The sequence below is a fragment of the Cervus elaphus genome, chromosome 1 (genome assembly GCF_910594005.1).
Source record: "Cervus elaphus chromosome 1, mCerEla1.1, whole genome shotgun sequence".
NCBI classification, from domain to species: domain Eukaryota; kingdom Metazoa; phylum Chordata; class Mammalia; order Artiodactyla; family Cervidae; genus Cervus; species Cervus elaphus.
In genome coordinates, this window is record NC_057815.1 from 47,520,818 (window position 1) to 47,542,228 (window position 21,411).

Consider the following 21,411-nt stretch of genomic DNA (forward strand, 5'->3'; position numbering starts at 1 on the left):
CAGCTTGTGCTTCATCAGCCCAGCATTTTGCATGATGTTCTCTGCATGTAAGTTAAGTAAGCAGGGTGACTATACAGCCTTGAGGTACTCCTTTCACAATTTGGAACCAGTCCATTGTTCCATGTCTGGTTTTAACTGGTGCTTCATGACCTGCATACAGATTTCTTAGGAGGCAGGTAAGGTGGTCTGGTATCCCCATCTCTTTAAGAATTTTCCACAGTTTGTTGTGATCCACACAAAGACTTTGGCGTAGTCGATGAAGCAGAAGTAGATGTTTTTCTGGAACTCTCTTGCTTTTTCAATGATACAGCAGATGTTGGCAATTTGATCTCTGGTTCCTCTGCCTTTTCTAAATCCAGCTTGAATATCTGGAAGTTCTCGGTTCATGTACTGTTGAAACCTGGCTTGGAGAATTTTGAGCATTACTTTGCTAGCAGGTGAGATGAGTGCCATTGTATGATAGTTTGAACATTCTTTGGCATTGTCTTTCTTTGAGATTGGAATGAAAACTGATGTTTTCCAGTCCTGTGGCCGCTGCTGAGTTTTTCAAATTTGCTAGCGTATTGAGTGCAGCACTGTAACAGCATCATCTTTTAGGTTTTGAAATAGCTCAGCTGGAATTCTATCACCTCCACTAGCTTTGTTCACCCTAATGCTTCCTAAGGGCCACTTGACTTCGCATTCCAGGATGTCTGGCTCTAGGTGAGTGATCACACCATCATGGCTATCTGGGTCATTAAGATATTTTTTGTATAGTTCTTCTGTGTATTCTTGCCACCTCTTCTTAATATCTTCTGCTTCTGTTAGAGGTAAGTAATAGTAGCTTGAAAGCTCTGCTAAACTTATTAAATGTGGGCTTTGGGCAAGTTACTAAACTTCCAGTTTCTTCATCTGTAAAAGATGGGTAATGTTAAACTTTCATGGTTGATCTGAGATCTAAAGGCTACTTATCTCTAACTATCTATATCGATGTTATCTCCCTGTGTGGTAGTTGGCTCATGCTAACTGTCTAACAAATGCTGCCTTTTTTTTTTCCCCTCATAAATCTTTTGCCTGTGCTTTGGATAATGAATTATTTCCTAACTCTTCTATTCCTTGCTCTTTAGTGCTTCTCTCATCTTTATAAATATACTCACAAAGAAACCTCTCTCTCAACCTTAATGCCTCTCCAACCTGCCGTAGCTTGGCTATTATTCTCTCCTTCTGTTCTCATTTTCTTTAAAAATCATCACATACTCATTTCGCCAAGTCCCTTACTGCTACTTGACTTCTTAACTCCTTTCAGATTGGTTTGTTTTCTACCATTGCACCAAAAATCATTTCGGAACTCTCTAACTCCCAAATACCCAATTGGATGGCCTCTTTCTTTTTTTTATTTTTTTATTTTTTTATTTTTGGATGGCCTCTTTCTAAAGACCTCACTCTACGGTGTTGGACATGCCTGGTTCCATCTTTCTTCTTAAAATATGCTTCATCTTTGATTTCGTGCTGGTTGGTATACCTTCTTGGTTTCCTGTTGGCCTATTTCTATGTTAAAACACAGAGAGCTTCCCAGTGTCTCCTGGCCTCAATGGACTGGAAATAGCAACAGCTTTGTTGGTTGTTGTTCAGTCATGCAGTCGTGTCCGACTCTTTGTGACCCCATGGACTGCAGCACGCCAGACTTCCCTGTCCTTCACCATCTCCCAGAATTTGCTCAAACTCATGTCCATTGAGTCAGTGATGTCATCCAAACCATCTCATCCACTGTCATCCCCTTTTCCTCCTGCCTTCAGTTTTTCCCAGCATCAGGGTCTTTCCCAATGAGTCAGCTCTTCACAGCACGTGGCTAAAGTATTGGAGTTTTAGCTTCAGCATCAGTTCTTTCAATGAATATTCAGGGTTGACTTCCTTTAGGATTGACTGGTTTGATCTCCTTGCTGTCCAAGGGACTCTTAAGAGTCTTCTCCAGCCCCACAGTTCAAAAGCATCAATTCTTTGGTGCTCAGCCTTCTCAATGGGCACTAGGCAAATCCCTTGCATCAGCTGCAGGATGTCAGTTCAATTGCTCAGTTGTGTCCGACTCTTTGCGACCCCATGAACCGCAGCACACCAGGCCTCCCTGTCCATCACCAACTCCAGTATTCCACCCAATCCTATGTCCATTGAGTCAGTGATGCCATCCAACCATCTCATCCTCTGTCGTCCCCTTCTCCTCCTGCCCTCAATCTTTCCCAGCATCAGGGTCTTTTCAAATGAGTCGGCTCTTCGCATCAGGTGGCCAAAGTATTGGAGTTTCAGCTTCAACATCAGTTCTGCCAATGAACACCCAGAACTGATCTCCTTTAGGATGGACTGGTTGGATCTCCTTGCAGTCCAAGGGACTCTCAAGAGTCTTCTCCAACACCACAGTTCAAAAGCATCAATTCTTCGGCACTCAGCTTTCTTTATAGTCCAACTCTCGCATCCATACATGACTGCTGGAAAAACCATAGCCTGGACTAGACGGACCTTTGTTGACAAAGTAATGTCTCTGCTTTTTAATATGCTGTCTAGGATGGTCATAACTTTTCTTTCAAGGAGTAGGCGTCTTTTAATTTCATGGCTGCAATCACCATTTGCAGTGATTTTGGAGCCCAGAAAAATAAAGTCAGCCACTGTTTCCACTGTTTCCCCATCTATTTGCCATAAAGTGATGGGACCAGATGCCATGATCTTAGTTTTCTGAATGTTCAGCTTTAAGCCAACTTTTTCACTCTCCTCTTTTACTTTCATCAAGAGGCTCTTTAGTTCTTCACTTTCTGCCATAAGGATGGTGTCATCTGCGTATCTGAGGTTATTGATATTTCTCCCGGCAATCTTAATTCCAGCTTGTGCTTCTTCCAGCCCAGCGTTTCTCATGATATACTCTGCATGTAAGTTAAATAAACAGGGTGACAATATACAGCTTTGATGTACTCCTTTTCCTATTTGGAACCAGTCTGTTGTTTCATGTCCAGTTCTAACTGTTGCTTCCTGACCTGCATACAGGTTTCTCAAGAGGCAGGTCAGGTGGTATTCCCATCTCTTTCAGAATTTTCCACAGTTTATTGTGACCCACACAGGCAAAGACTTTGGCATAGTCAACGAAGCAGAAGTAGATGTTTTTCTGGAACTCTCTTGCTTTTTTGATGATCCAGCAGGTGTTGGCAATTTGATCTCTGGTTCCTCTGCCTTTTCTAAAACCAGCTTGAACATCTGGAAGTTCATGGTTCACATATTGCTGAAGCCTGGCTTGGAGAATTTTAAGCATCACTTTACTAGCGTGTGAGAAGAGTGCAATTGTGCATCCTGTGGCCACTGCTGAGTTTTCCAAATTTGCTGACATATTGAGTGCAGCACTTTCACAGCATCATCTTTCAGGATTTGAAATAGCTCAACTGGAATTCTATCACCTCCACTAGCTTTGTTCATCGTAATGCTTCCTAAGGTCCACTTGACTTCACATTCCAGGTTGTCTGGCTCTTGGTGAGTGATCACACCATCATTATCTGGGTCGTGAAGATCTTTTTTGTACAGTTCTTCTGTGTATTCTTGCCACCTCTTCTTAATATCTTCTGTTTCTGTTAGATCCCTACCATTTCTATCTTTATTGAACCCATCTTTGCATGAAATGTTCCCTTGCTATCTCTAATTTTCTTGAAGAGATCTCTAGTCTTTCCCATTCTATTGTTTTCCTCCATTTCTTTGCACTGATCACTGAGGAAGTCTTTCTTATCTCTCCTTGCTATTCTTTGGAACTCTGCATTCAAATGGGAATCTTTCCTTTTCTCCTTTGCTTTTCGCTTCTCTTCTTTTCACAGCTATTTGTAAGGCCTCATCAGACAGCCATTTTGCTTTTTGCATTTCTTTTTCTTGGGGATGGTCTTGATTCCTGTCTCCTGCAGGACGTTTAGCAGGTCTTTTAACCCCTCTTGGCACATCTAAGTGGAGCTGGTCCCATCAGCCCTGGTCTCAGGTGTGTGAAAAGGAAGCAGGCATGCTTTCATGCTCAGTTGCTTCAGTCATATCTGACTCTTTGCGACCCTATGGACTGTAGGCCACCAGTCCATGGGATTCTCCAGGCAAGAATACTAGGGTGAGTTGCCATTTCCTATTCCAGGGCATATTCTGGACCCAGGGATTGAACCCACATCTCTTATGTCTCCTGCATTGGCAGGCACGTCCTTTAGTGCCACCTGGGAAACTCGGAAGGAAGCAGGAAGGGATGTCTAATCTGTTTTGTGTGTATTGAATGAGTATACCATGCATTTGCTCAGTGCCGACTGGACCAGGATTGTAATCATTTGTTACATGCTCCGAGGATCTTTTGGCAGTGGTATTTTGTGTTTGGGTCCCTTTGGGGAGGCAGGTGAGGTTAGAGAGTCTGAGGTGGCCAGAAGCAGTCCCTGTGCCTCCTGGAAGAATTCCAGGTCACCCTAGTTGGGGTGTGCAAAGCTGTTGAGTACCAGGATGCTGGCACTTTAAGAAGCACCGTCTGGTTTCATGAGTAATGGCTGGATGCGAAGTGTCCCCAGGAAGATTTTCCAGAGGAGGGTTGATTTGGCACAGCCCTCTGGTGGAGTCACGGCTCACAGCCACTTCCACTCGCTTAGGAAAGGCAGCATGTTTGCTGACACACAGGCCTACACACACGCACGTGAGGCCTAGTGTTTATCATCACAGACAGACTGTATTTGGAAGGAAAGGAGGAACCAGAAAATCCTTAGACTCTGAATTAGCATTCTTTGCACGGCAAATCAAAGGTGGTCATTTCAGGGAGCTTGGGGTCTTGTGCCTTGGTGAGTGGGCTTTGAAGGCTTCTTAAGGACAGAACTGGCTTCCCTGGTGGCGCAGATGGTAAAGAATCTGCCTGCAAGGCGGGAGGCTCAGGATACCCGGGTTTGATCCCTGAGTCGGGAAGATCCCCTGGAGAAGAGTGTGGCAACCCACTCCAGTATTCTTGCCTGGAGAATCCCCGTGGACAGAGGCACCTGGCGGGTTACTGTCCATGGGGTTGCAGAGAGTCAGACATGACTGCATGACTACACTTAACATTAAGGGCAGAGCACCCATGCCAGCTTCTGTTCTCCACTTAAGAGTTCCACAAAACACAGGAGGAAACAGATTCCTCGACTTCTTGGATTCAAGCTCTGGCATCCCCAGGAGTCTCGAAGTTTTGTTTTCTGGTTCTTGGTGTGCATGCAGACAAGCATCAACCTGCTCAAACCCTCAGAGTACCCCATATGGTCTAGTGCTATAGGCTGAACACATGCGTCCCCCGCCCTCCACCAATTCATGTGCTGAAACCTAATCCCTAGAGTAATGGTGTTTCCAAGCGGGACCATTGGGAGGAGATGAGGTCAGGAAGGCAAAGCCCTCATGAATGGGATTTGTGTCCTTACGAAAATGAGCCCAGAGAGCTTGTGAGGACGCAGGGGGAAGGCAGCCGTCTATGGACCAGGAAGCAAGCCCTCACTAGACACTGAATCTTTCTGTGTCTTGACCTTGGACTTGCTAGCCCCTAGAACCCTGAGAAAGAGATTTCTGTTCTTTATAATATATATAACATTTGTATGCAATATACAAATTATATACAGAGCACAGTTTGCTCTGGCAGAAGTGGGAAGGAGCCCCTGCCCTCACCTGTTTGTACCTGTCAGACCCCCTTCCTCCCTCTCACCTGCTCACCTGAGGCCCACCAGCGTCTCCATCATACCTCATGCTCTCCTCGGATCCTCTCTCCCCGTAACATCCCGCTCTGTCCTTGAGCACCTCTAGACATGAGTGTCCCCTACCCAAGAGACAGCTTTTTATCTTCTTATGACTTTTCACAACTTTGATGATTCTCAGCATAATTTTTTTTTTTACTTTGGGTCAGGTCTGTTCATAATTGCTGCCTATTGACTTTAGTCTCACACATAAATCATGTCAGATACAGTTTTCCATGGTGATTTTTCTTCTTTTTTTTGGAATACTTATTAATGTGTTTGGCTGTGTCAGCTCTTAGTTGCCCTGCGTGGGGTCTTCTTTGTGGCAAAGGGAATCTTTGTTGACTCAGTAGCATCTTACTTTGCGGCACAAGGACTCTCTCTAGTTGTGGTGCATGGGCTTAGCTGCTCCGTGACCTGTGGGATCTTAGTTCCCTGACCAGGGATGGAACCCATGTCCCCTGCTTTGCAAGGTGGAGTCTTAAACCACTGGACCACCAGGGAAAACCCCGTGATTTTTTCTGTTTTTTTGAAGACAGATGCTTTTTCCTCTCCCCTACCCTGTGACTCATGTCTTCTACAGGATAGATATGATATGTTCTGTCCCTTCCACAGGTTGTTAGTGATGGGGTGGGGAGGAGGGAGTCATTGTTCTTTGACCCCGTAGAGGTCAGTCTCTTGACCACTTTGCACAACCCCATCTATAAACTCCCTCCTGGTTTCACCTTTTTCCCCACTTAATTCTCTGAGCCTTTACTCAGCCACTGTCCTCCCATGCTCATTGCCCTTTTATTGAACCCACTTTGCAGCCTGGCTTTGCTCACAGGGAGCATTTCAAATTTCCTGTATTCCACTGTCCTCAAACCCATGGTCCCACCACTTTCCCCACTTTATCTCAGCAGGTCTCCTTAGTACTACTTTGAAAATAAAATAACCGTCAGGGGACTTCCCTGGTGGTCCAATGGTTGAGACTTTGCCTTCCAATGCAGAGGGTGCAGGTTTGGTCCCTGCTCAGGGAGCTAAGATTATACATCACAGCCAAAAATCCAGAACATAAAACTGAAGCAATATCGTAACAAATACAATAAAGGCTTTAAAAATGGTCCACATCAAAAAAAAAAATCTTAAAAAAAAACAAAACCAGCAGTCATGAAATGAGGAATCTTTCAACTTCTTAACCCCGTACCAAGGAGCTCTATCCATTCTCCTTCCTGCCCGTTAAGGTTCCTGTCCCTCATCTCAAGCTAATTACACCATCAGTGTTTCAGATCTCATCCTCTCCTGCTTTCTCAGACCTTGTTTCCTCTATTGTCCCCCATATGCCTGACCTTTTGCTCCTGTAGTGGAATTGTTCTTGTCAAGATTACTGAAGTTCTCCTTGGCATCTTGACTTAATTAATTCCCTTATCAAATATTTACAAAACACCTACAGTGTTCTAGACACACTGCATATTGTGCAGTGTGGATTCATCAGGGAATGAGGCAGGTGGGATCAACGTGTATATATGGGGCTGGGGGAGATGAGGAAATAATTAATAAAGGAACAAGTAGATTTATAAAATGTTGGGAGTTGAGTGATAAGTGCTGAGAGGAGAAATGAATCAGGGTCAGATCGGGTAAGATCTCTGAGGAGGTGGCATGTGAGTTGGGATCTGAATGAAGTGAGAGACTGGACTATCCTTGGAGAGTGGGAATAGTGAAGACACTGAATGGCCCAGAGTTAGGAAAGAGTGTGGGATGTTTGAGAAATGACACTAAGACCCGTGTGGTCGGGCTAGAGTGAGTAAGTTACAAGGGTAGTAGGGGAGATTGGACGAAGAGACAAGTACCGGACCACATGCTGGCAACCTTGGAAACACATTTTTGTTTTAGCTTCCAGATTTTTCTCCCACTTTTCTTGCAGCTCCCACTTACTCCCTTGCAGATCCTCTTCTTCTGCCTGTCCTTTATGCGTTGTGAGTTCAACACGGTTCTATCCTAAGTCACCCTTTCTTCTCTCTGGACAGTTTGTCCCTGGACAGGACATATAGAGCAGCCACTTATTAAAGGTTGCTTGATTCTGGTTACTTTGAGTTCCATATTCATTCTGGTTAACTCTTCTCAAATTAAACTCTATAATTTTCTATAGATCAAATACAATTTGGCCAAGCCAGGCTTGTCATGGGGCTCTCTCTTAGCTTATTTTTAAGTTCTGTAATTCTATAAATGTAACCTAAATATGTGTCTTAGTCATTGCTGTAGCCCTGATGCTTAGTACCGTGCCTGAGTGATTGTTGAGTAAATTTAGTACGAGACAGGTAGACTCATTCCTTGGCAGCTGGTCCACATGATTGACTCATAGTGAGTGTTATTCTTACCACACTCTTATGCTCCTAGGGATGAATTTTCAGACCTTCAGAGACTGTCTATGAGTCTGTTACATTGTGTCTTGTTATTCTTGGCTCCTTGTTCCTGAATTTCAAGATTCTCAAGCATTTGGTTTCAGCAGTACAATTGCTTTCCCTCAAGGGTTTTCCATCTTCTTTGATTTTGACAAGAATGCCTTGCATATTTTCAATTCAGTCATTGATAAGACGGTTGAACAGGATGAGGTCAGAGACATAGACAGCCCTCCAAATAATGGAATAATTTCTTTTTTATATATTGTATTTATTTATTTGGCTGCTCTGGGTCTTAGTTGCAGCAAGCAGAGTCTTCCATTTAGTTGTGGCATGCGGGATCTTTAGTTGCTGCATTTGAAATCTAGTTCCCCGACCAAGGATCAAACCCAGGGCCACTGCCTTGGGAGTGTGTAGTCTTAACCACTAGACCACCAGGGAAGTCCCGAATGGGATAATTTCTAAACTCTGCTCAGCGACTAATAAGTATGCTTTTTGAATAATGGGATCATTTAATTTGGGGTTTCCCTGGTGGCTTAGACAGTAAAGAATCTGCCTGCAAAGGAGGCAGCCTGGTTGCCTGCCACCAAGAGGTTGCAAACCAGACACGACTGAGTGACTTTCACCTTTTCACACTTTAATTTGGATGCTGTTAATAGAAGGGATGCTGAAGGTCATTGGTGGGGCTTGCTTATTTTGCAGGTGAGGAAACCAAGACTGTTGTATATTAGGTACATTCACCAACATCACTTGGTGTTAATTGAAGGAGAAACTGGGAAGAGAACCCATCCACATGCCAGTTACTCTAGGTTTCTACATGCAATTTGTTTTTATTCTTTCCTTTTTATTTTTATGATCTCCTGTTTGTTGGCACATAATAAGTTACCTCAAACCTCTCAGGGTAAAGTGGTAATAAACATTTTTTATCTCACACACTTTCTGTGAGTCAGGAGGAGCTTGGCAGGGTGGTTTGGCTGAGCACCTCTCATGAGATTGTACTCAGATGGCAGCTGGGGCCACAGGCATCTGAAGTGCTGGCTGGAGCTGGAGGGCTCAGTGCCAGAGTTGCTCACACAGAGGGCTGGTGAATTTGTGAATTCATGCTGGAGATGTCAGATCTCAGTTCCTAATCACGTGAACCTTTCCATGGGGCAGTTTTGTGGGTGTTTACAACATGGCAGCTGGCTTCTTCCAGGCCGAGTGATCCAAGAAAGAGAGAGAGCAAGGAGGAAGCCACAGCATCTTTTATGAGTGGGCATCAGAAATCACACCCCATCATTTCTATGATAGCCTGTTAGTGACAGAGGTTCAACCCTTGTTCAGGTGGAAGGGTGAGGCTCATTAGGGCTAGGCCCTTTTCTGAAGGTGAAAAACAACACTGTTCTCTTATATTGGGTGTTCCTGTGGCTAGATAGGGGCTTCCCAGGTGGCACTAGTGGTATAGAAGCCGCCTGCTGAAGCAGGAGACTCGGCTTCCATTCCTGGGTCGAGAAGATCCCTGGGAGGAGGGAATGGCTCCCACTCCAGTATTCTTGCCTGGAGGATTCCACGGACAGAGGAGCCTGGTGGGCTACAGTCCATAGCGTTGCAGAGTCAGACACGACTGAGCAACTTAGCACAGAGACTGCCTTCCGTGTTTGGCCAGCAACTCAGTTGAGACTCTTTTTACTTTTGTCTCCAATAAAGCTGTAATAACCTCTGAATGATCATCCCATGCCTATCTAATTTCTTTCCTTATTGAGCGTAAATCCCAATGAAGTACCTGTTTAGTCTTGGTAAAATACAATTCTGATAATACCATCTGTATTCAACTCCTTTGCCCTCTGTTTTTAAAAGAGTTTGGTGCTCGCTTCGGCAGCACATATACTAAAATTTGAACTATACAGAGAAGATTGGCATGGCCCCTGTGCAAGGATGACACGCAAATTCGTGAAGCGTTCCATATTTTTGCACTGGGAAGACCCAGAGGGATGGGATGGAGAGGGAGGAGGGAGGGGGGATTGGGATGGGGAACACATGTAAATCCATGGCTGATTCATGTCAATGTATGGCAAAAACCACTGCAATATTGTAAAGTAATTAGCCTCCAACTAATAAAAATAAATGGAAAAAAAATAAAAAGCAAAGACATTACTCACCAAAAAAAAAAAAAAAAAAAGAGTTTGAAGGTTTCTTGGGGCTTTCCTGGTGGCTCAGAGATAAATAATCTGCCTGCCAAAGCAGGAGACACGGGTTGGATCCCTAGATGGGAAAGATCTCCTAGAGGAGGAAATGGCAACCCACTCTAGTATTCTTACCTGAAGAATTCCATGGACAGAGAAGCCTGGCATACTACAGTCCATGGGGTTACAAAAAAGTTGGACACGACTTAGTGACTAAACAACAACAACAAACGTTTCTTGTTGCTAAGATGATCATATGAATTCTTATCCAAGCCATAGTACTTTTGAGAGTGAATCAGGGTGTTCTTAGTAATTATGCATGAAGCAGAGATGAAATGAAAATTGTCTTGAGAAAACCAGACTTCCTGCCATTCCTGTTGCCTCCCAATTAGGAAGAAGAACCTTATTCTGTCCATCGCTTTTCATATGTCAACAGCTTTCTCTTCTCATTACTTTCTCTCTCTCAGTGGTGATAGTTCTTCTGCTCTATCCAGTGATACCCAGTCATACCCAAACACAGACTTGCACACGTTCCTGTTTTCATGTATACTGTTCCCTCCAAATGGAATTACCTCTCCACTTCCAACTGACTCCAACCTCTTTTCAAAGCTATTGCAGCCTCCTCTCAACACATTATGAGCTTTCAGCTCAAAATCCCCATAGAAGGGGAATTCCCTGGTGGTCCAGTGGTTAAGACTCCACCTTCCAATGCAGGGAGTGAGGGTTCCATCCCTGGCTGGGGAACTAAGATCCCACACACCACAGAACTACTAAGCCTGTGTGCCACAACTGCTGAGCCCATCCACTCTGGAGCCCGTGCACCACAATGACCCCACATGATGCAATGACGATCCCGAATGCTGGAGTTGAAACCTGATGTAGGCAAATAAATAAATATTAAAAAAAAAAAGGAGTATCTCAGTGCAAGAGAAGGGGGCGACAGAGGATGAGATGGTTGGATGGCATCACTGACTCAATGGACATGAGTTTGAGCAAACTCAGGGAGATAGTGAAAGACAGGAAAGCCTGGCATTCTGCAGTTCATGGCGTTGAAAAGAGTTAGACACAGCTTAGCAACCGAAAACAGCAAAGTGCCTGAAGATGAGGACTTTGCTTTAGAGGATGTCTGTCTACCCAGTATCCTGTCAAAATATTTTGTGCATTTTGCTCTGCTTTGGATAGCAAAGAAAGAAAAAAACTTTGCTTATAATCTGGCATTATGGGGATAATAATGTCTAATGTTTATTAAATATTTTGTGTAAACCAGAATCTTTTTTTGCATCATCTATTTCATATCTACGTCAATCCAGCAAGCATGGCACTATTATTATCCCCATTTGATTGATGAACAAGCAGAGACGCAGAGAGGCAAAGCAACTTCCCTGGCATCATTGAACTAATAAAGGATGGAGTACCCGAATCCAGAAAGCTATGAAACACAGCCTTTTTTAACAGAGAGTGTGTCAAGCATTGTTTAAAGCATTCTGTTTTTCCTAATTCAATTAATCTCCATGACAACCATATGAAGCAGATTCTCTTACATAGATTTTATAGATGAAGAAAAGAGGGCACAATGAGGTTAAGTAACTTGCCTATGGTCTCATGGATGAGGGGAAATTGACTAATAACTTGAAGGAGTACTGACTAAGCTTAGCCCCAGATGGCACAGGAGACTCTTCCTTTCATGCCCAAGACATTCAAGTAAGGAGAGCAGAAGACAGCTGGCCATTCTGATGCTGGAGGCATCACAGCCCATTCCTGTGTAGTGCTTCCCAGTTTCCAAAGGCTTTGTCCTTAAGGCGACCTGGAAGCACCGGGCTCTGCTGTCTCCCATGGTGTGTGTTTGTCCTGGAGGCTTTCTCACGCACAGTGGCTCCAGTGGCCAACGGACACGGTGAGTGGTGCCCCGAGGATTCCACCCTGCAGGGACCAGAAGAACCAAGAACATGAAGTCGTCAGACCGATGAGCGTGGCTTCTGATGAGAGTGGCTTAGAGTGGAAGCCTGGTTGCTTGCTTGATAGGGAAGAGAAAGAGTGGATCAAGCAGGCAGTGTGTGCACTGGGGACACGTCACATTGGGGAGAGCCAGTAGAAGGTTTGAGAAGCTGCACTTTCTATTGCTATAACCGCCCTCGTCACTAGTGTCCCTAAGGGACCATTGTCCTTGTATTCCTTTTTTTTTTGGCCTAGTGTCCTATGGGTGGAATGGTAGTTCCCCGACCAGGGATCAAACCTGTGCCCCCTGCAGTGCGAGCTCAGAGTCTTAACCACTGGACCGCCAGGAAAGTCCCTTGTTTTCCCTTTTTGAAGGAAAAATCCACCTTCTGGTTTACTTCTATCCATATTAGGTGTGGAGCCCGGTACCAAGGTCACAGGGCCCCACACCTGACTTTATTCTCCTCTCATTCTGCCCCATGTCTGGAAATTATTTTCCAGCCCACTCATGGGTCACGATGTTAGGGGCATCCTAATAATCAGATGGGCTTCTTCGATGGCTCAGCAGGTAAAGAATCTGCCTGCCATTGTAGGAGACGCAGGAGACTTGGGCTCAATCCCTGGGTTGAGAAGATTCCCAGGAGGAGGAAATGGCAACCCAACCCCACTGCAGTATTCTTGCCTGAAAAAAAACAAACTCATGACGGAGGAACTTGGTGGGCTACAGTCCGAAGGGTTGCAAAGAGGAGCACCTGACTGAGGAGCACCTGAGCACACTGAACACAATAATCAGATAGATAATAGTAACAATAGCAGTAATGGTAATAACAATAGGATGCTTGTATTGAGTACTTACTGTGTGCCAGATTCTGTGCTGTGAACTCTTACTTGATTCTCACAATGACAAGGCAGGAAATGTTATTTCTACTTAGTAGATGAGGAAAATGAGATGAGAGACGTTAGCCGAGTTTCCTGGCATCCCAGCCAGGATGTGGCAGTCAAGATTCAAGGCCAAGTCTCCAAAGCTCTGCAGCCAGAACAGCCTTGGCCTTTCTGCCTCCTCCCCCACTTCCTGCCACTTGTGGTCCCATAACCATCCTTGTCATCACAACCCCTGTCACTTTGCAGATTTAGAATTCTAGAACCCACCCTTCTATCTCTGTCAGGAAGTGAAGGTGATTTTTCTCCTCTCTCGTTAAAAAAAAAACCAAAAAGCCTTAGGAAATTCAGAATAGACGGGATGTATGTATATGTATAGCTGATTCACTTCGCTGTATAGTAGAAACTAACGTTGTAAAGCAACTGTGTGTGTGTGTGTGTGTTAGTTGCTCAGTCATGTCCATTTGTTTGTGACCCTTTGGGCTGTAGCTCACCAGGCTCCTCTGTCCATGGGATGCTCTAGGCAAGAATACTGGAGTGGGTTGCTATTCTGTTCTCCAGAGATCTTCCTGACCCAGAGATGGAACCCACATCTCCTGCACTGCAGGCAGATTCTTTACCATCTGAGGTACCCAGGGAGACCCAAAGCAACTATACTCCATTAAAAATTAAAAAACAAACAGAAAAAGAACTCTGCCTGGGGCAGACACTTGCTTTTTTTTTTTTTTTTTCTGAACTCGGAACTGTAAGGATGAAATCCTGAGAGTTACCTACCTGTCTAAGCGTGAACCAGACAGCAGAAGGTACAGGAAAGTGAGCCCTGATGACATCATTTCTATCCCCTTGATCGAGCTGCACCTGATATCATGATACTTGCAAACTTGAATCAATAAATTTATTTTCTGCTTTAAAAAGTAAAGACCACCTTATTTTGAATTAAAATACAACTACAGGGAATGATACACAAGCAATAGAACTCGATTGGTTCCCTCTCCTCTGTCTCCTGATCCAACCACGGACTCTCTCCACCCTGAGTAACGCCCTGCTGACTCTTGCTGTGATCACTTCCTGGTGTTTCCGTGTAGTTTTTTCTTTTGACTGCAACTCTCCCAACATTCTAGTGTAGTCTTTTTCACTTAATAAGTCGACACGTCTGTTCCTCTCCAGGTTCACTTGTCATCAGTTTCCCCTCCTTACGTTTGATTTTGTGGGGAACTCGGGCCACACAGCCTTGGAGTTCCTCAGTCTGGGTGGTGCTGGCTGCGCACTCATGATACTGTTCAGTAGTCCTGTCCACTTTATTGCCTGCAAATTGGTTGCTGGACCCAGAAGTTTAACCTGAGCAGGTTTAATCTGAGTAGATCTTGTTGGCAGGTTCAACCACAGGGAGCACATGACATCTGTCATCTTTTTGTGATCTTAGTCGTCGTTGATGTTCATTGTCTAGATTCATCAATTCATTGGATGTTGTAAAATGCTGATGTCTCATTATTTACTTTTTATGTGTTTGTTGAAATATTTTAAAGAGGTGCTTTCCCTTGGTGACTATTTGATTAGTGTTGTAGTTGATATTTTAGATAGAAAAAAAAGGATAAATATTGTGTCTTCATTTATTTTGCCAACTTTCAAGACAATTAATTCCGTGAACTAACTGAAGGGGACCACTGAAGGCGATCAGTTAATTTTTGTTGTTTTAAAAATTGAATCTACCTATTAGGAGTTTGGAATTAACATATGCATACTATTATATATACAATAGACAACAAGGACCTACTTATAGCACAGGAAACTATACTCAATATCTTGTAACAACCTATAATGGAAAAGAATCTGAAAAAGCATATATATATATATATCATATGTATATTATATATGTATATATATGAATCACTTTGCTATACCCCTGAAATTAACACAGCATTGTATATTACCTATACTTTAGTTTTAAAAAATGGTTAAATGAAAATAAAATCTTGTTATGGGGGAAATGCCCAATTCCAGCAGGAAACTTTTAATTATGTTGTACTTAGTTTGGTGCCTTCCCTGGCAGCTCAGACAGTGAAGAATCTGCCTGCAGTGAAGGAGACCTGGGTTCGATCCTTGGGTCAGGAAGATCCCCTGGAGAAGGGAATGGCAATCCACTCTAGTATTCTCACTTGGAGAATTCTGTGGACATACCATGGGGTCGCAAAGAGTCAGACACAACTGAGCAACTTTCACTCATTTGGTAAAGATGTGTGTCTTCACTGTGAATCTGGGATTTGTATATAAGAATGATACTACAATTTTACTTAAGCGTGTGAAAGTGAAAGTTGCTCAGTCGTGTCCAACTCTTTGTAACTCCATGAACTGTATATAGTCCATGGAATTCTCCAGGCCAGAATACTGGAGTGGGTAGCCTTTCCCTTCTCCAGGGGATCTTCCCAACCCAGGGATTGAACCCAGGTCTCCTGAATTGCAGGCGGATTGTTTACCGGCTGAGTCACAAGGGAAGCCCAGGAATACTGGAAAGGGTAGCGTATCCCTTCTCCAGGGGATCTTCCTGACCCAGGAATTGAACTGGGGTCTCCTGCATTGAAAGCAGATTCTTTACTAAATATTCTTTACCAGAGTATATATATATATATCGACATATATATAGTGATAGTATATATCACTATTATATTGCTTTACTAGAGATACAATAAATATTGAGAAGTCATTAAAAAAAAAAACTCTTATGTTAAAAATGAGGTAACTGAGAACTAGACGTTAAGTAACTGACTTAACATCTCACGGCACATTGGTGGTAGAGCTGGCAGTTCTGTCCTGTCTCCCAATTCATTCTAGTCTTCCCCTTTCATGAGCAGAACCTGAGATCTGGAGCCCTAGGCTCCAAAGCTGTCTGAGAATATCTGAAAGGGCAAACATATATTCAAAGCATTGTCCGGCTCCCCTCCTGGCTCTTTGCCTTCAGTACACAGCCCCGCAGCCAGCTTGAGTCTCACTGGAAAGAGACTGGGGCAGCCTGCAGTTTGTGCACGGCTTCTGAGAGGGTGAGTTGCCAGCTCTGGAAATCCCACCTGGTGTCGTGGCAATGTGCCCAGGTTGCTATGGGGAAGCTTTCAGCCGCGGCTGCCGCAAGGCAGCCCCCTGCCAAATCCTGTCTTGCTGATTCTCAGCGGGGAAGTGGGAAGTCAGAGGAGAAGGTTCCAACCTGTCAGAAGGGAAATAGCTGAGAAACCATCTCCCCATCATGTTAATGATCTCAGCATGAGAGAGAGGGATAAAGAGAGACTATTTGGTAGAGGAGGTCAGGGGAAGAGATGGAGGGAGGGGAGGTGATCAAATGGGGTTAGGAGAAGGAAGGCGATGTGTAACCCTGTGTGCGAGGGAGGTGGAGGCTGCCTGGCTCCTGAAGACTGCTAAGCACTCCATCTGTTCACACCTACTCATGTAGCTGATGACCTCAGACCCACCTACTTGTCCTGCTCTACCCCTTCCCTGCTCTTCTTCCGGTTGCCCCCGCCCCCGCCCCCCAGGAATGACAGCAGCAGAGATAAGGACGTGCTGTTTTATGTAAGGATCCAAAAGCCCTGCTAACTTGTGGGTTAGAGAGCCAGTCAAGGCCAAGGACAAGGCTGCCGCCCATGGCCCTGGTCTGTGTCCTGAAACACACTGGTGTGGTTACTTACTTTTGGCTGGAGAGCAGGGTCACTGGGACTGCATTCTTGAAACTGAAATGAAACTTGACAGTGGGAGATATCACTGCTTCTACTGAGTCATGAAACTGGGCTCTTTGGGCCAAGTGAGCAGGAACCTACTCACTCTAGTTCTTTTCTGCTTGGAAGAAGATTCTGGAGGACTTCAGCCTGAGAAGTCATAATAGGCAAGATGCTATAGCAGAATGTTTTTATTATTTTTTTTTATTTTTATTTTTCTTCCCATTTATTTTTATTAGTTGGAGGCTAATTACTTTAAAATATTTTAGTGGTTTTTGCCATACATTGACATGAATCAGCCATGGATTTACATGTATTCCCCATAGCAGAATGTTTTTAAAATTGTTAGTTGTGAAATTAATTTAGTGAGTTGTGATCAGAATAATATATAAAAAAATGAAATGGAGTAGACAGTAGTCCAGGGTACATTAATTACATGGAGAAGGTGGTTATTGTTTCATGAAATTCTTTTTAGTGTTATGTGTGTAATTGTGTGGATGTGTACTGGGTCATGATGTATTTCTTACAGTAAATCACAACCGAAAACTTGGAACATCATTGTTCTTTTAGAAAGTGTCAGGAGTGAAGACTTGGATTCACTGTAGGGTCTGCCAGAAAGTTGCTGTGTGACCTGTGGTGAGTTGTTTAACCTCTCTGATCTTCATTTGCCTCATCTGTGATGTAAATGAAAGAAACCAAATGAAAAGATTAAATTGATGATCTCTATGGTTCCTTCCAGCGTCCCATTCTATAATTTTTTTTAAGATTCTATAATTTTTAAGATAAATGAGAATTTAACTTGTCTTTAACGATTCTCAAGGAAGGAGATGGTCTCCTCTCCAGTAAGCAATAATTTCCATTAAAAAGCAGCTCCTTCTCTTTAGGCTTCGTTCATTCACCAGTTATGTATTGATATGGCAGACACTGCTCTAGATCCTGGAGAGCCACCACGTGGGACAAAACACAAAAAACCCTATACATGTGATATTTCCTTAGAAACCTCTGTAGCAGAAACTTCCCTGGCAGTGTAATGGTTAAGACTTTGCCTTCCAATGCAGAGGGTGAGGAACTAAGATCCCATATACCTTGAGGCCTAAAAATCAAAACATTAAAAAAAAAACAGAAGCGATAGTGTAACAAATTCAATAAAGTCTTTAAAAATGGTCCACATCAAAAAAATATTTTTTTAAAAGGAAACCTTTGTAGCAGTTATTTTTTTTTCACTTACCATATATTAAAATAAAACAAAACTGAAAACCTTTCTTTAGACTTGAGAGGATAATTAGAGTTTTTCCAGTAATTGGTTTGGACCCTCAGCTTCTCCCTCCGTGAAGTGGGAATGCAATCATGAAATGCTAGGAATTCAAAGTCCAAAAGAGTTCCTGGATATGTTTTTTGTTTGTTTCGAAGGGCGACCTGACCTGATAATCTCGAATAGATAGAAATCTGTGTTCCAGACAGGAAGTTATTATTTTCCTTGAATGCTTTTCCTTTTTCCTAGGAGCTCTTGAAACCACAGACCATTTACTGAAAGATAATTCATTTTATAAGTTTCCATTTCAGCTCCTTGACATATTCATCTCTCAGTATAGAGGTGAAAAGCCTCCTCTGAGGACTTTGGGATTGGGGAGACATCTTTCTGGCCCTTAAGCCAAAACTCTACTGTTTGGAGAAGGGGTTGGGTAAAACCTGCAGACTCCTGACGACCAGGATGCTTTAAATTCATTGATTAGAAGTGCTGGGAACTTTAGAATCTGAAATCATCTTGACCACCAGGGGGCAGTAAGAACTTAGTTTTTCCACACCACCAATGACTGCCATTCCAGCCTGAAGTTACAGGCTGGCAAAATGATCTTTTCAAAATATACCCGGCCAAGTCAGAGCTCCTGAACACCAGGGCTGTAATCAGTCATTTGGCTGACGCTTCTGTCTCTCATCTCCCAAAATTGAACATGCAGGTCCATTCACTGATTCAAAAGGTATCTATGGAATCCATTTATGTATCTAGTACTGCGCTAGACTCTGCCAATCCAGCCTTCATCAAGGCAAAACCTCTGCTCTGCGGGACTCACAGTCTATGTTTTTCCATGAATGAGAGACAAGGGCTTCCTGCCCCCAAGGTGGTTTCACATGGTCCTGAATCCAAGGTTCTAAGGCTGTTTTCTTATAGTGAGGGGAAGGTTCTAGGTGTTAGGATCATAATCTTGACAATTTCAAATGAAAGAATGTACATCTCTGTGAATGAGGTTTAGGAACTGCCTTTGGTATTATAACTAAACTTTGGAACATGAGTTGGAGCTGACTGTAGAGCCTCATCATGAATCTCAAGCGAAGAATCACTGTTTTGCTGGGTAACCTTGCAGGACTGATCAATCTTTCTGGACCCAGATTTTCCTAGCTGCTTTCAGAAAAGGCCAGGACACTAATAGAAAACTCTGTGAGACAGAAGAGAATGTGGGCATTACCCCAATATAAAAACTCAATGGGGATTTTGCCTGCCCTTTTGCTATGTGTTTACAGCTGATTATTTAGTTGTATAACTGGTAGCTCCCCCTGCCATTTCTTTTAATTGGTATAGATACAAGGTCTAGATTATGTTAGAACTGTAGTATTGGAGGGTAGTATGGAGGTTCCTTAAAGAACTAAAAACTACCATATGACCCAGCAATCCCACTGGGTATATGCCCTGAGAAAACCATAATTCAAAAAGACACTTATATCCCAATGTTCCCTGCAGCACTATTTACAATAGCCAGGACATGGAAGCAACCTAAATGTCCACTGACAAATGAATGGATAAACAAAATGTGGAACATATATAAATGGAATATTCGGTTCAGTTCAGTCGCTTAGTCGTGTCCTACTCTTTGCGACCCCATGAATCGCAGCACGCTAGGCCTCCCTGTCCATCATCAACTCCCGGAGTTTACTCAAAATCATGTCCATCGAGTCGGTGATGCCATCCAGCCATCTCATCCTCTGTCGCCCCCTTCTCCTCCTGCCCTCAATCCCTCCCAGCATCAGGGTCTTTTCCAATGAGTCAACTCTTCGCATGAGGTGGCCAAAGTACTGGAGTTTCAGCTTCAGCATCAGTCCTTCCATTGAACACCCAGGACTTATCTCCTTTAGGATGGACTGGTTGGATCTCCTTGCAGTCCAAGGGACTCTCAAGAGTCTTCTCCAACACCACAGTTCAAAAGCATCAATTTTTCGGTGCTCAGCTTTCTTCACAGTCCAACTCTCACATCCATACATGACCACTGGAAAAACCATAGCCTTGACTAGACGGATCTTTGTTGGCAAAGTAATGTCTCTGCTTTTTAATATGCTATCTAGGTTGGTCATAACTTTCCTTCCAAGGAGTAAGCGTCTTTTAATTTCATGGCTGCAGTCACCATCTGCAGTGATTTTGGAATATTACTCAGCCATAAAAAAGAATGAAATTGGGTCATTTGTAATGATGTGGATGAGCCTAGAGTCTGTCATCCAGAGTGAAGTAAGTCAGAAAGAGAAAAACAAATATCATATATTAACTCATGTATGTGGAATCTAGAAAAATGGTACTGATGAACCTATTTGCAGGGCAGGAATAAAGATGCAAATGTGAAGAATGGACTTGTTGGCACAGTGGTGGAAGGAGAGGGTGGAACAAACTGAGACAGTAGCATTGACATATATACACTATCACGTGTAACATAGCTTGTAGGGAGCTGCTTTCTAGCACATGAAGCTCAGCTTGGTGCTCTGTGATGACCTAGAAAGGTGGAACGGGGAAGTGAGGGAGGCTCAAGAGAGCGTGTGTGTGTGTGTGTGTGTGTGTGTGTGTGTGTGTGTGTATGTATATACACACACACTTATAGCTGATTCATGTACAGCAGAACCTTCACACAACATTGTAAAGCAATTATATTCCAATTAAAAATAAATTTTAAAAAATGCAAAAGAAAAAATGTAATACATGGTCATATACTGATTAAATAAAATGTTTTGCAGAAAAAAATTTTTTTTAAAAAGCTGTAGTATTGGAACACAGAAGTCAATAATTATCCAACCAAGGGATAGGATTTTATTTTATTTTTCACAACTTGAATGAATTGAGTGTGTAAATGGATGACATAGCTCACTGCTTTCTTAAAGATAGGATGAAATGAGAGAAGACTTCTGGGACACACTTATCCCACCCCAAACTTTCTTGGGTGGGTATTGCCTATAGGTCATGTTGAAAAAGTTTGGCAGGATTCCCTATGCAACATGGAATTGATGGATTTATAATTATGTAATTAATTATATTGGCTTCCCTGGTGGCTCAGTGGTAAAGAATCCTCCTGCCAATGTAGGGTTTGATCCCTGGGTTGGAAAGATCCTCTAGGAAAGGAAATGGTAACCCACTCCAGAATTCTTGCCTGGGAAATCCCATGGACCGAGGAGCCTGGAGGGCTACAGTCCTTGGGGTCACAGAAGAGTCAGACACAACTGAGCGCCTAAACATATATAATTATATAATAGTCTATTACGATTATATATTTTAAATATAACCATAATTATATAATAAATTTTATATTTATTATATAATATAATAATATAATTAAGTGCAATAATTGGAATGTATAGGGAATCTGCTAGGGTGATTCGGACCATCTCTAAATGG

At 43.2% G+C, this 21,411-nt stretch overlaps 1 protein-coding gene and 1 non-coding gene across 6 annotated transcripts in view; both read left to right on the forward strand.

The window, feature by feature from the left end:
- GRAMD1B (GRAM domain containing 1B) overlaps positions 1-21,411 on the forward strand; it is a 260,632-nt gene that overhangs the window by 33,995 nt on the left and 205,226 nt on the right. The gene's annotated exons all lie outside the window — the stretch shown is intronic.
- Positions 9,929-10,035, forward strand: LOC122703960. Its single transcript, XR_006343684.1, has one exon. It is a non-coding gene; the product is annotated as a U6 spliceosomal RNA (small nuclear RNA).